The 13,695-nt window shown below is 34.4% G+C and overlaps 1 protein-coding gene and 1 long non-coding RNA gene across 4 annotated transcripts in view; one reads left to right on the plus strand and one right to left on the minus strand.

Moving 5' to 3' along the window:
* LOC137775682 (uncharacterized) overlaps positions 1-12,690 on the plus strand; it is a 38,031-nt gene extending 25,341 nt beyond the window's left edge. Inside the window, exons 2-3 of the long non-coding RNA XR_011076066.1 lie at positions 4,474-4,535; positions 12,507-12,690. This is a non-coding gene — a long non-coding RNA (uncharacterized lncRNA). The remainder of the gene's footprint in view (positions 1-4,473; positions 4,536-12,506) is intronic.
* The window catches only part of SOX5 (SRY-box transcription factor 5), a 997,819-nt gene that overhangs the window by 514,052 nt on the left and 470,072 nt on the right, over positions 1-13,695 (minus strand). The gene's annotated exons all lie outside the window — the stretch shown is intronic.

Here is a 13,695-nt window from a genome sequence, read left to right on the forward strand (position 1 = left end):
AACTGGGGAGGAAGACTGCAGGAGACGGAAAACAAAATGGTCGTAACTTTATCCCCATTGGTTTAACTTAAATCCAGCTTGTAGAACGAGGGAGTGTTTGGGGTTCTGCTTTTATCTTATGTTTTTGGATTTTCTTCTTCTTTAGCCTTTCTCCAACATGTGTGGCATCTAGCATCTGGGTGTGGGTGGCTTATTATTATCTTTCTAAACATATAGTTTGATATTCCTTTAATTAAAATGGTGACCATCACCTAAAACAACTTTTCTGGAGAGGGACCTTGTAAACCCACAAAACCCAGGCAGGGGTTTGTTGAACCTGCAGGCAGTTTTGTTTAAGTGAGCATTAAAGACTTGGCAAGCCCTCTGTGCTCTCATTTTCTTATTCTCTATTATCTACCCACTTAATAATTTCAGAAACCTTAATCAGACTCTGACCAAAAAATTCCACAGAGTGCTTGGGATAGAATGATAATACCATCTGTTTTCATTCGTATGTGAGTTCTTTCCAGCTGTACAATCCAGCATTCTGGATTGCTTACTTTATAATGATGATCCTGACATTATAGGTGATTTAAAGGAAACTCTTGTGTGCCACTCTCCTCTTGCAAACATGCAGAACCTTTTCAGTCTGAAAAAGTCTGGAGTATTTTCATATTCATGTTGATTACATTTGAATTCTATAGATAAACAGGACCAATCCCAATACTAAAAAAGATCCAAAGCCATTTTCTGCTTTTTTTGGTAATGGCTGGTAAGATCAAAAGCTCTTCTAAAAGAGTTTATTTGGCAGGAGACTTCTAATTCTCTTTAAGTCTAGATGGCAATTTTAAAAACAAAGTATCTAAACCATCCCTAAAAATAGAAACAACTGACTTACTGAGAACCTTCTATCCTCTACTATATTCTGTAAGAATCCAATTACAATATCATTATTCAAGTATAATGCATAAAGAAATGGTGATACAGTTTCCTTCTAGTCATGGTAACAACTGAGAATTCAGAGCAAAGGTCAAATGCTTTTAAACTCTTTGACACAGGAAAAATTAGCCAATGATATGGAAAAATACACTCCAAATAATTCATTTTTGCAGATTTTAACAATCAATATGGAGCACCATATGATAGATATGGCTCCAACAATCTGTATCAATCATGAAGATTGGCAGTGGCAAACTACACAGACCAAGTTTTGTCATGCTACCCCAGTCGATTTTACAGACTATGTGTAACCAAGACTTACTCTGGTGCTTTCCCCGACACACCACACAATCCCTTCCAAGATCTGCTTCCAACACATTCAAGGGCTTTTCTGAACCAAACCTGACTGAAAACCTTTGGAGACTGGCACACAATTCTTATGATACTCCATGTTTTCCTTCCAAAGGCTGCATCTTTAATACATTATATTGGGTTTTTCCCATCACACATTTAATGTGTGAAATTTCTAAACTCTTCCCCTTCACTTATCTAAATTGAACTTTGGCAGCCAACAGTTAACTGTTGGAGAGTTGCTTAAAAACGATCAAACCCTTTCTAGATCTGATTGCAAGAAGTATCAGTGCCAAGATAGAAATTTCAATCTTCATCATACACAAAATCAATATGTATGCTTCGCTCTGGAAAGAAAGCCACCTTGAAAATAATTAATAAAACATCAAAGCCGCATACAACTTCAAAAATCCACATGAGACTGAAACATTTGAAGCAATTAAAAGAAATTACTAATTTATTTAAGGTGGTACTTCTCTTTGAAAGGTACTTTCATATATATATATATGTATATATATATATATATATATATATACATATATATATATACTGAAATCTCACTTTTGGCTTCAAAATGGCAATTTAAAATCTTAACAACATACCCACAGCAATTATGAATGTTCCATTAAATACATAAGCTTTGAAAAACCTTAAGAATCATTTATTTTCATTGAAACACAATGCATAGACATATTATTAGAATTTGGAAAAAGGCATAAATTTTTTATTTACAATATGTACATAGGTGACATGACTTCCATAAAAGACATGGCAACAAAATAAATCTCGTTTATCAGTTGCATTTCACTGTACTACAGAGTCAGCTTTCATTTATTTATTCTTAGATATATATGTTGTGCTTGGTGGTGGATATTAAAAAAAAACAGATTAGAAAAAAAAAGATGACTGAGAAGCACACTCGTTATGGAAGAGGGGAGAGACAGAGGGAGGATCACAAATCAGAGAGGTGCCTGAGAAAAGGAAAGCTTCACAGAAGAGATGATGTTTGTTTTGGCTTTTAAAGATCCATAGTTTTTGAAGGCTGTAAATGGAAGGACACACATCCTGAACCACCATAAGCAACTGCATAAAGAGGAGGATGGAAAGCTGTGTTGGGGTTAGATAGATAAGGGTCTTGTTTACCCGGCTTAGGTGTTTAGACTTTATCCAGTAGGCAATTGAAAGTCATTAGAGGTTTTCAATCAGGAAGATGACATACCAGATTTGCATTTTTCAAACCATGTCTGGCATCATCAATGAGATAAATGGATCTGAAACAAGAGACAGGAGGCGAGGAGTCCACTCAGGAGAATTCTGTGATACACTGACAGATGGCGAGAACCTCAAGTAAGGTAGAAGAAGCATTGACGCCTGAGAGCAATTTTCTTTGTGTTCTCCATCAAGTCCTAACATTATACATCCAATGTATTGATTTCAAGGAACTACAAGGCTTTTAAAAACTTTATTTAGCCTTTCTAGAATATATATTTTTGCAGAGCACCTTTTCAGGCATTTCTTAATCAAACCTCTCAACCTCCTTAGCAATGAAAGGATGACAAGTTTTACTCTCAGTGTAGAAGTTTATTTAATAAAAATATTGTTACTATGACTTATCACCTCTGCATCAATGTTTTGAGAGCATCAGCTGACCTACTTCTCTGTTTGTCATTAATCTTTTATAGCTGATGATAAAGCAAAAACTACAACTGTGTCAGTTGCAAACTGTCTCCCTTCCCCATTAGTTTTGCTCTATTCAAAGTCACCTCATGAAGTCAGCCAAAATGATGAAAAGACATGGCATTCATTTGAAATTAGAGAAAAAGTAGAAAGCGTAGAAATGCTCTACATGGAATTAAAGACAAAGAAGCTGCATAAGAATTTATTTAGTCAATATTTTCACATTGAAGATGAAGAAACCTTGAGCCAGTGAGATTAAGCGATTTGCTGAAAGGGTTTTCTAACAAGGCTGCAGGAACCATGTAACTATTAACCCATATTTCTGAAGCTGTTTATTTTATAAATAACGAAGTTATTAATGAAATTTTGGGAAAAAAAAGTTATTTTCCGAGGACTGACAAAACTGCATGACATGAGAATAAAAAATATTATATTTTTACATATTTCCTAAATTAAGAAAGGTGTTTGTTTTATTTATATTTTTTATTAAATGAGAAGGACAGCCATTTAGTATTTATCCACAAAGTTGCATTAATGATATCCTAATCCTGCAATGGCACCGGAAGACAAATGCCTAGTTTGAAACTATTGATTAAAATGATTGTTTCCTTAGTTCCAATATATAAATTGTTAAGGAGATCAGCCAGTCCTTTGGGATGTGTTCATTGATGATTGAGATCTTACAGCATGATTAAACTGGTCAACTCCTCCTTTTGAGATAAACTTTTTTTTAATACTTTTTTTTTTTCTAACTATAGCCTATAGCTGGTTTGTATTTTGATAAATGATGAAACAACTATAATGCATTAGTATCTAAGTCGACCTGTGAGTTTTAAAACAGCATAATTATTCAATAATAGATCTAAAAGTGACTGGTAGATTGAATTTATGTTTTGTACACATTTACTACTGCTCTATTTATTCAGAATATAAGTAATGCAAGGCTCACAGATCAAACCTCAAAACAATGACATATTGTTTAAATCCAGGAATAAATGTGTACTACTGTTACTTCCTATTATTCTAAAAATTTTAGCAAAATTTTCATCAAGTCACTTAGGGGGCAAATCCATGAGTGTAAAATAAAAATATTCTTCTTAAAGGACAAAAAAGCTAAAGGAAACTTTAAAAACTGAAAAAAATGCCTCTGTGTATTTTAGTCAGAAATTGTATGAATAACTACATGACACCAAGATATAAAGATCTTTTGGAAAAATATTTAGTATAGATTAACTATCTCTAGAATTGCAATGTTAAGAATATAGAGGAGCTCAAAGAATAAATTTTTTAATCCAAATTTGATATTAACTAACTACAACAATGTTATCTCCATAATATTTCTTAAATTCTTCCATATTGCTAGAAAGTAACATCACACTTTTGATCTTTAAAAAGATCAAAATAAAATTTGGTTTAATTGGTATTAATTTTTGTATGTATTAGTGCAGCCACATATAATTTTTATATATATTTGAAACTGTTATTGCTAATACTAGTTTCTATCGTCTGTCTGTATACTTCACCTAGGACTATGGACTATGTGTTGAAACTTCCAGTGTTTGAAGATCTGCTTCTTTTCCCTTTGAACTGTAAGTCACTTTTGTTCCAAAATATTGTTTGCTGCATTCTGATTGATCTGTGTGCTTTTGCATCTTCCCCAGGATTCCAGAGCTATGCCACATTGCTTAAACCATGCAGAGTGAGCACAAATATTTGATAAGCAAAGCTGATTTTTTGAGGGGGAAGTCTTTGTGGGGGAAGAAATGGCATTGTATCTAGTATATGATTTTAATACTCCTCATTGCAATGGTTAAATTAAAAAATAAATAAATAAATAAGATTCCCAAGGAAGCAAAAAAAAAAAAAAAAAATGTTTAAGGGCAATTCTATGTACTTGTATATATATAAATTAGGATTACCTTAGCCTGGTCTCTGTAATCATTAGCAGTAATATGCTTATTAACTTGTTGGTTTAATACATATGCCATCAAAGTAAAACCCAATGATGGAACCAAGCAAAATCACAAAATGATCGTTTTCTCTCTTTACCCTAAGCTGAGCAAGGAACCTTTCCAAACAGTGTGAACTCATTGGCTTCCCCATAACTCTACAGAGTTGCCATATAACTGGGAATCGGAGAGGTGAGGTCATTTCATCACTCCTCGCAAAAAAATGCAAAACGTCTGCTAAAATCTGACTTCATTTGATTTACTCCCCAAGACTGTTTTTTATTAAATATGTTTGACTGCTATCTCTAATTAAATGTAGAATTAATTTTGGCAAACTAACCACAGATGCAGTTTATGTTCAATTTTATCAGACAGATTTATTTATAAGCTGTCAACTTCTTGAAAGACTTCATTTTGGAGCAGTTTTAAATTGCTAACAGTAGCTGTAAATGGAGCTACTGTTCTCTGGAACACTAAAGGAAAAGTATGCTATAAATGTCCATTCCATCTGTGAAGAATCATAAAACAATCACATTCCTTTATTTTTTTTTCCTCCTTAGGACCTTTATTAAATTAGTTCAACTCAATTAAAAATAACTTCAAAAACATTTCAGAGCCTTTTGTTTCATGGAATACTTGGAACTCTCTGCACGGAACGTCACCCTTTTAACTAATCCCTTTTAGTAAATGGAGGAGAATAGTGGTATTGTGACTTCAGACAGTGCTTTCAAGGGTCTCTACTGTACCGAATTGAGGTCACTGCAAGACAATGCTCAACACCCAATAGCCATTCAAACATTCTTCACAACTCTATCAAACGTGTCTTTCTTTCTCTCACCCGCTTTCTCTCATGGCAAACTCAGAGGACAATGGAAAAGCCTCCAGCACCATTTATGGTCACCATATTTGCACATGACAAAGTCTATTCTTCCTGGTTTGCCAACTCCCTGTAAAAAGAATGAACCCTGGGATAGATTTTCCCACCATTACTGTTATTCAAACTTATTTTGTATTTAATTTTTTTTGTTGCTGTTGTTAGAGGGCTGGTACATGGCATTTGAGAAGCGAACTTACTATATTCGTGCATGGGTAACAAAGCAGAGACTAAATGCAGAATTAAATGTCACATTATAGCCAGCATATGCATGATGGAGTGCACAATTTAGTACAAAACAGAGACAGATGATGAAATTGGAATTATTATACCTTGTCTTATTGTCTAGCATTAATAGGACTATAAAACCTACTGTTTGCCCATGAAGTGGCAGACCTGTGCCCCACAAGCACTATTTAGTTTTGCTTGGGAGTTTTTAATGGGTTGCAGCCACAAAGAAACAAATCAATTGCTGTAAATTTTTCTCACCAGGGCTGCTCCTTTTTGAAAGGAAAAAAAAATGTATCCAGAGCATCCTCCTCCAAACAAACAAAAAGAACACATATTTGCAAGCTATATAGTAAAGTTGTTACGATGAAGATTTTGATTTTAATTAAGAATGGGATTTGTAGGACAATTAGTGAGATGTAATATTCTTTGCAAGAAATAGTGCCCTTATTGGAAATACCATCTAAAATGAAATGGGGACATTTGGAGCTGCCCAGAGACTTATTTATATGGGTTTCTACAGTTAATGAGAAGAAAAAAATACAAGGAAAATGAAGATAGCTCACCTGAAATGCAGGAATACAAATACTCTTCGCCTTTTTTTTTTCCCCCTTAATTTTTCTTTTTAATTTAAGTCATAGATATCTGTGTTGTTGAGTTTTCAATCAGGTAAATCCTCTTATCATTAATACACTCTATAAGCTATTTTTTCAGTTATTCTAAACCACTGATTATTAGGAGTATACCTCTCCTTACTTGATGATTTTACAAAGATTATATATATATATATATATGTAATTTTATATATTTATAAAATGATAATAACGACAACAACAGCCTTTCCAGTTATTTTGGATATCCTTGGCTGCCCTAATACTAAAAAAGAGGTTTTCTTCTCATATTATAGAACAGAATTTGTATAATTACTTACATGTTAGAATGAACATTGCCTTCACAGTATATACATTTTCATGTGTTAGGAAAACTAAAAATGCATTTACTAATCAAACGCCTGATAATTTCTCAAGTCTATTCAATTAACTTTATAATAAAATTCACATTTTTCCTTTCTATACACTATAAGATTAAGCATTACAAAGTGTATTAAGGGGCTTCCTTCCTATAGCAGATGGAAAAAAATATTAATAGTGACTATGTCATCAGATATCTTGCTGTGAATTATAAAGACCAAATATGTATAATCATAGGTATGTGGTTTAAAACATGTACTGTGCACCAAAATTCTGCAACTTCTATTCTATGGTATTTATTAAGCATATGCTATCTGCACTGTACCAAGCGATGGTAAAGTACAATACGCACTGAAGATGTCTTCATGCAGTTTATAATCTGCTGGAAAGACCTACAACTAAACCAGTATAATCATTCACATTGTGTGAAGTGCGATAGACACACAAATAGGTATAAAATTTCTTTCCTTTCACAAGTTGAAAGTGCAAGTTCTCCAGAACTATGGCAGGCAAGCTGAGTTAATTTATGGCGGTTATTGAGTACCCATCTGAAAAGCATCACGGTAAATGTATTAGGATTAAGAATAGGGTTGAAACATAGAATTTACCCTGGGGAAGGAGCAGAGGAGGAACAAGAAGGGACAAAACATGAACACAAAAGGAAACAGAAACACGGGGATCATAATGAGGAATATTTAGTGGCCCAGTAGTCTCTACAGAGGCTATTTATATGGGATTAGGGCAAGATGGTCTGGAAACCTAGATTGGGGCCACAGCATAGTCAGTGGTTTTTATGTGCTACCCTTAAGACAGCTGATTGGTGCTGGAAGAGACAAGGAGCCAGGAAAAGAATTCCAAGGCCACTTCAGGATTTCAACAGAGAAGGGATGAGGGTATGGTGTCCCTGCTGTGCCAAAGGAAAGGAGAAGATGCGTTAAAGAGAGAAAAAAAATCTGTGTGCTTTGGAAGCCAGATATGGTGGCTGAGGGGGGAAGGGAGTTAACGTGATTTTGAAGGTTTTACACCAAGCTGGCTGTATCTATATGGTTGAACGGTGTCATATTGCCATCCTAATACATCTAAGTGATATTTGAATAGAGAGGGTAGAGAGAGAAGAGAGGTCCAAGAAGAAAAACGGGGTTTGTGTCCAGATTCACACAGCAGAAGGGTGGAGTCAGTAAAATGGTTACTGAAAGGGTCTCCCCACAGAGTTAGGATTCACACTTAATTTACTTTGTATCACTGAAAACAGGGGAGAGTGCCTGTTTGTGTTTTTCTCCAGTGTTAGTTTCAAAATAGAATAGATTTCATATTTTATGTATCTCTCCAAGACCTAAGATTCCTAATTCATTGTTTTGCTCTTTCACTGTCCTTTAATTTAAAACCCTAAATGTGACATTTTTAAAATAAAATTTCAGCTTAAAAATATTCTTCTATACATTTAATGTCAGAAAAAAATGATGAAAGTAAAATATAAATATGATACACTCTACCAATCCAAACATCCATCCGTCCATCCTACCTGTTACAATAACTGTAGTTATTATCAATGATCGTCATTAATTTAAAAAATGGTCCTCCTCATAAAGTGTCTAATCATGTTCTTCCTCCTATTTTATTCTATAAATCCAGTGTAAATTCACAAGGCATGTATTGTCCTTTAATAGCTGTCCTATCATGGATAGCCCTACCCCATCACCATGCATTCTACCTTAATTATTATAAATGCTAAATCTTAACAATGAGTATCTTTCTCCTGATTGGTAAGTTCTATGTAATATCAATGAGGATAAATGGAGTTTAATATAAGCACTTGGATATTTGCCTTATTCACTCTCTAACTACCTTGTGGAGGCAGTGTTGTTAACATCACATTTTCATAACAATTATGTGGAAAACAGGCTGAGTTCAAAATCACCAAAGACCATCTGAAAAAAGAGGGTATGTGTTTTTATTTAGGATAACAATAAAGACAGCTAACATACAGAGCCACCACTATCCTACCTGGGACCTTTGTTCGAAATGAAAGGACACCTCCTACTAACTGATCCTGTCCACAAGCAAGAGCACAGCCAACAAGAGGTCCAATGGGTGAATTTCAGCCCCATTTACCCCTGTTCATCTCCTTGACTGGGCACCTTTGGGCTATATAAAAAGTACATAATTGAGTGTGGATTCCGGCTGACTGTATGCCAGGAACTCTATTCTGTTTCCCTATACACTATCTCCATTAATTCTTACAACAGCTCTATGATTTAGGTCAAATTTGTGCCCATTTTACAGAGGTAAACTAACTTGCCTAAGGTCACAGCTAGTCAGTGGAAGCATCTAAGTTGGCAGATAGGCATTCTGCCTTCAGAGCCCTTATTCTTATCCACAATGAACTATTGCAAGTATCATTATGTTAAACCAGGATTTTGTTTCATATTTTTATATAATTATATTTTGTTAATTATTTGGCTATAACATACATATGTGTTAGTGGTCATGGGCTGAATAAGTTCCACAAAAACACTATAGTCTACTGTTTCCTTATGCAACTAACTCCTAATAAATGGATGGGAGGTGGATCTAGAAAGATATTTCACGAATGGTTTCAAATTTGTCATATTTGAAAGAAGAGTTTCATTTTGAAAAAAGAAAAAACACCTTGTTATTAACAGAAAAGAAAAACTACTATTAATTTTTAAATGGACAAAGAAATCACTCTGAAAATATCCCTCCCTCTGACATCCTGTTCAAAATAAAAGCTTTAAGTCAGCACACTTAAATTAGTAAAAAAAAAAAAAAAAAATTCCCAAAGGTAGTATAAACACTGTTAAGTTGTCCACACAGACAAGCAAGCATAGGCTCAAAAAAAAGTATCTGAATTACACTAAAAATATTTTACTTGGTAGTAAAATACTTTTTAAAGTATTTCTCAACTCAAACTCGTTTTGCCAAATCAAAAGTTTTCTTTTGGGTGGTTAAGAAAGCCAACAGTATTCAAAATGATTTTAAAACCATTTTACCTATTACTGTCTATATTTCCAAAGGAAGCATTGGCAAACACAATTTGGCTGTTAAGGGAGAGAAAACACTGAACAATTTTTTTTTTCATTGTCAAAATAAACCCTTAATTAAGAAACTCCTGGTTGGAAATAGTTTAAAATCTCTGAAGTATTGGGTAAAATCAGTATATACTGCAGGCTACACAGACTCTTAGAATGTTTTTCCCGTAAGAAATGATTCAGGAAACAACTGATGGTGCAGTGCTAAATTCCTATAGGAGAAATGCCACAAGAATAGAAAACCTATCTGCTTGTTTTTACAGTAATCTTAAAGTATAGACTTTGGATTACAGAACTTAGCAAACAAGTAGAAGAGGAAGAGGAGGAGAAGGAGGAGGAGGAGGGAGAAGAGGAGGAGAGGGAGGAGGAGGGGGAGAAGGGGGAGGAGGAGGGGAGGAGAGGGAGGAGGAGAGGGAGGAAGAGACAGAGAAGGAGGGGAGGAGGGAGAGGAGGGGGAGGAGGGAGAGGAGGAGGGGAGGGGAAGGAGAGGGAGGAGGAGGGGAGGAGAGGGAGGAGGAGGAGGGGGAGGAGGGGCAGAAGGAGGGGAGGAGGGGGAGGAAGAGGGGGAGGAGGAGGGGGAGGAGGAGGGGGAAGAGAAGGAGCGAACTGCTATGCCTTAGGAAAAACTCATTTCCAAATATATTACTGGAGCTAGTCAGAGGAGAAAATTTCAGAAATGAATTCCCAGGTACTGATGTTTCATCCACAAAACCAAACTTTAGAAACAATGTTATTATTTCATTTCTCGTAACTACAGTTCTCTCTGTGGAATCTGAGTGGCCTGATAGACCCAGGAGAGTCAAAAATTCAAGAAAACAGTTATGCTTTTAAATTTTTCTTTCCTTAGTCACTAGACAAAAATCTACTGAGGTTGGTGACAATTCCCAAACTCAATGAACACATAACTGTAAAACATGAAAACACAGTCAGATATTCAAGGTTTAGAATGTTATAATTCATTCATTCAATGAATCTTTATTTTTGTCACAGTATATTTCAAGAATATTTCTGAAAGTACAAATCAAAGACAGGGTTTCAAGATCATTAAACAAAAATGACGTACAAATATCACGTTTTCACAAAATTTACAGTGACCTGTTTTCTTAATTATTTAAATATACATTTAATTAACTTAGTACCAAGGGCTTCTGCATATGTTTCGACATATTGGACACTGCTCAGGTAGCTACACTACAACCACATGTTTAAAGAACCATCGTGTGTTTCTCTCTCTCTTGCTATATATATATATGTATATTTATATGTATATCTATATATACGTATAAAATTTTAGAATTATTTTAATTATACAATCAATTCTACTAATAATTCATAATTATTGTTCCATAAATTATTAAAATTTTAATCATATTTTATGAGTGAAATCAGTTAATCAGACAAAAGGCTATATTGACAAAGTTCCAAAGAGAGATGATATGTTTTAATTGCAACACCCACCCTGCACATATATATAAAAGAGTAACATGAAGCAGTAAACATCTCTTATCTTTATTACTCATCTTCTCTTGTTTCTATTTTTACCTTGTGTGTTTATTAAAGTGTATGGGTAAAACCAATCGGGTGCTTTGCCTACAAGTGTCAGGCAAATTTACTTGGTTACCAGGGTGTGAAGGTCTATGTGGGGAGGATGAATTTATTTTATCTTTGATAAAATGATTAAAATAGCAGATTATGTGCTTTTTATTTCAGCAGAGAGCAAATACTCTGATTAGGAATTATGAATGTAATATACTGGGGAGCAATGTACTTCAAGTTAAGATGTGATCCCCAATTATAAATTCTGAGATCATTGAATTTATTACTATAGATAATATGTTTCGAATATGTGGAAAAAATCACATTCCTCTTTTCTAGGAGATGATTCTTAAATACCACCCCCCCCACTGGAAATCTTCCTTTTAAAATACTGAAAAGAGCTAGTATTTAAAAATAGACTGCTCTAAATATTCACAGCATCCATTTATTTGAACAACAGGCAAAAATAAAAGCAACTCTTGTTTCCCTCTCCTACTAACAGAGCTAACAGGGTCTCAGTGTAACGAAGAAGAGAGACAGGGTTCTTTAGTCCTCACCACTGTTCCAACTAGTGAGTCTCTACTGATTATCTCAGAAACGGCCCAAAAAGCAACAGGAGAAACTTACATACCCCAGGAAAGTTGTAAGTAATGGATAAGAATCTCTGCCCTTATATTTTAGAAACACTGAAAGTATAGATACCCCTTTCCATAAATCTCATCTTTAAAAAAAAATCAAGAATGTATCAACACAGGGCTACTGAATCAAAAACATGTAGATTTTACATATTTTCAACATTAATCTCATGGTAAATGTGGATTTTAGGGGAAAAGGGTTCATTTTGAAGATGGACTTCCCCCTATTCTTTGTAATTAGGAGCTCTGAATAATCTTTCATAGCAATTGTCTATTGTTTTGATTTATATAATGTAATAATTTTTTCATTTATGTAGGAACAGTATAGTATCACAATTTCTGCTACTAAAAGCTACCTTAATGAAGTTTGCATAGACATTGAACTACAAAACCTTTCCACACGTAGCTGCTGAATCAGGAAAAGATGATAAAATACTAGTTGGTGAACAGGAGAAGTACCAAGAGGAAACACATGCGTGGATTTGATTACTTGAATGTAAGTGAATAATTTGGCAATCTAATGTTAATGAAGATATTTTGAGTGACTTATTAAAGACTAATTTCAGTCTTCCTTCTATCTACCTACCCTCTAATCACTACTATTTCATATGATTTGATGTTTCCTCTTGAATATGGTTATCGAGTCTTACAATGATAAAACATCATCCTGTCCCCTAAATCAGTCATTTGCAAACTTTTCCATCTCAACACACTTGAGAAACATTATACAATCCTATTGGCAACAGTGGCCCATTATGGCAGTAAATCGTATTTAGGAACATATATTTAAAATAGAAGTACTTTTAAAAGTGCCTTCCTCATCCAGCCTTCCGAATCACATCACGCCCCATAGATATGCTGTGTCCTATGGTTGAGAATCATTGCCAATTTACTTAAGAATGGAACGAAATGTTTAATTTTCAGCTTTTATGCCTGAGATGACTATAATAAAATTGCTGATGACTCGTTAAAGAGTATTTAGATAACACCAGTAATATACTCCTCGTTGCAAATGAAAAATACTGGTGTTCGTCCAAAAGTCAGTAATATATCTCTGTAAAAATATCCATACACTTTCAGAGGGTAAAAATATTAGTGAAGTGGGAAGATAAAAGAAATGTAATTTCTAGCTGATCGGTAAGTCCTTATTTTAGTTCTTGCTTCTAACAAATTCCTCCATATATAGGAAAGAGCAGATTTTTCTGCTTCATCCTAAAAAACAAAGAACGATTGCTACTCCCTCCCCCCAGTTTCTATATACAGTCACTAAAATCCATCTGCATTCCAGTCGTCATTACAAATGATAGCTTTGCCAGATCCAGTCCCATAAATTGATATATTGGAAAAACTGGCATGAATATTTTAATGTCCTAACATTCTAAAGGCTAAGCCTTAGGTCTATATGTATACATGAATATTAGGCATTTATATAGGACTATACATACTTTATAATATTCACACATAGAAAAAATTTAACCAAATAGAAAATGTATATATTCCAGAGCT

Source organism: Eschrichtius robustus, chromosome 13 (genome assembly GCF_028021215.1).
Source record: "Eschrichtius robustus isolate mEscRob2 chromosome 13, mEscRob2.pri, whole genome shotgun sequence".
Classification (NCBI taxonomy): Eukaryota; Metazoa; Chordata; class Mammalia; order Artiodactyla; family Eschrichtiidae; genus Eschrichtius; species Eschrichtius robustus.